The sequence below is a fragment of the Carlito syrichta genome, unplaced genomic scaffold (assembly GCF_000164805.1).
Source record: "Carlito syrichta isolate Samal-C Ts95f unplaced genomic scaffold, Tarsius_syrichta-2.0.1 Scaffold104744, whole genome shotgun sequence".
Taxonomy (NCBI): Eukaryota; Metazoa; Chordata; class Mammalia; order Primates; family Tarsiidae; genus Carlito; species Carlito syrichta.
The window spans coordinates 184462-186608 of record NW_007048840.1 but is presented as its reverse complement, the minus strand read 5'-3'; the positions used below and the strand labels follow the sequence as shown (position 1 = coordinate 186608).

The 2147-nt window shown below is 39.4% G+C and overlaps 1 protein-coding gene across 1 annotated transcript in view; it reads left to right on the top strand.

The window, feature by feature from the left end:
* Positions 1 to 2147, top strand: part of NT5C2 (5'-nucleotidase, cytosolic II) — an 81613-nt gene that overhangs the window by 10642 nt on the left and 68824 nt on the right. The gene's annotated exons all lie outside the window — the stretch shown is intronic.

The following is a 2147-nucleotide window of genomic DNA, read 5'->3' as shown; positions in this document are numbered from 1 at the left end:
CACTCACCTCAGCCTCCCAAAGCGCAGGATTACAGGCTGAGCCACTGAGCCCGGCTGAATCCTCCTTTAAAAAACAAAAGTTTATAGATTCAGTTAAATACCTGCTTGTGAAATCTTAAGTAGCTAAGATACCTGGATTTAGGTAATTCCTTCGGACTCATTTATTTTTAGGCAGAAAGTATAAATGTGTGTGCTTTTAGTGAAGTAATAGAAAGGGTTGGACCTACTAGAACCATCTCTGCCTCCCACCCAGGAAAGCCTGGAGTAAGCACAGAGGCTGGGTGTTGACTGAAACTCCAGGAAGTCCCAGACAGCTCATGATCCTTTAGCAGTTTGTGGGCCAGAGGAATGAGGAAATAAGTACTGCCTCAGAAATGTCACTAGAAAAATGATTAGATTAAGTTTATATAGGTAAGGCTTTTGTAAATAGACAAAAGACTTCTGCATCTGCTCTTCTCTGTGTAGGAAAGCTAGGTCACAGTTAGGTAACTTTTATTGTTTCAGTAAACATTAATGCTTTGAAGAAAATAGATACTTGGTATTGAGTGTATCAGAAGTTAGTTATTGTATCAACAGTTAGTTTTTAAAACAGGCAGGAGATAATTGGCTCATGCTAGGGTAACTGGCTTTTTTAGGTGTTAGTGTGCGGTTATTCCTCACACTCTGAAAAAGTGAAAACATTTCAGGTTCTTGTCAAGTTTCAGGATCAGTCCTTGGGTACAAATAATCCTTGTCTGTGTGTGTCATTGGTAGGTGTGGCATGTAAAGGTGCGTAACAGTGTTGATACGTCCATGTAAATAAAACACATACTTGCTTTTAGAAGAGATTGTTATACAGAGGGGTTCTGTACTTTCTGTTCAATTATTTGCTTAGTCTTTATGCTATAAAGTGCACTTCTGGTTAGGCTGTAACATTTTTAGCAGTGGAATCCAGGGCTAGTATTGCACAGTGAAGAGAGATCACCTAGTAAGCATTGAGTCAACATCCTCCTTTGTATTCAAAGTATCACAGCCTGAGTGTACGCCTGACTCATTTGGAATGGTATTTCCTGGAAGACGTTGGATGGGCCTACACCCTGCATTCCCCACATGGTAAGGTGTGATCTTACAGTGGGAGAAGCATCTTCCAGGATGTACATTTTTCGATCATTGAAAAAAAAATTTTAACACAGCAAATTTGGTTTTTGAACTCTTTAAGTATTTGCTCTAAAAATTATGTATCTTTTAAATAGACAAAAATTGTATATACTGCTGGTGTACAGTATGATGTGGAGTGATTGAATCAAGTCAATGAATGAGCATCACCTCAGCACTTGTCATTTTTTTCTGATGAGAACACTTAAACTCTACTCTCAGCAATTTTCTGACATATAGTACATTATTTTTTTTTTTTTCATTAATCAGTATTTTTTATTATGGTTTTGTGGGGTACAGTTAAGGGTTAGGTGTACAATGACGTTTCATATAGTACATTATTAATGACTGTAGTGATCATGTTGTATAATAGATCTCTTGAACTTATTCGTCCTAACACTATTTTCTTTTGTTCTCGAACTCCTGGCTCAATCGTTCCTCCCACCTTGGCCTCCCAAAGTGCTGGGATTACAGGTGTGAGGCACAGTGTCCAGCCTGCGTTTGTTAATTAAAAATTTTAAGTGGACTGGGCGCAGTGGGTCAAGTCTGTAATCCCAGCACTTTGGGGGACCGAGGTGAGCAGATTGCCTGAGCCCACAGATTCGAGACCAGCCCGGGCAACTTGGCAAGACCTCATCTCTACAATAAATCAAAAAACTTGGCGAGACCTCATCTCTACAATAAATAAAAAAAATTAGCGTGTGTCTGTAGTTCCAGCTACTTGGAAAGCTGAGGTGGAAGGATCCCTGGAGCCCAGCAGGTCGAGGCTACAGTGGCCGGGAGCGTGCCACTGCACTCCAGTCTGGGCGATGGAGTGAGACTTGAACTCAAGAAAAAAAAAAATAAAGACGATTTTTGAGTTGGTAATTTATCATTGGTTAAGTTGGGTAGACTATGCTGATCATTATCACAAAGTGTTCACTATATGTGATGCTTTGGAATTCCCTTTTATTTATTATTTATTTATTTATTTATTTATTTATTTGAGTTGGAATCTCACTCTGTCGCCCAGA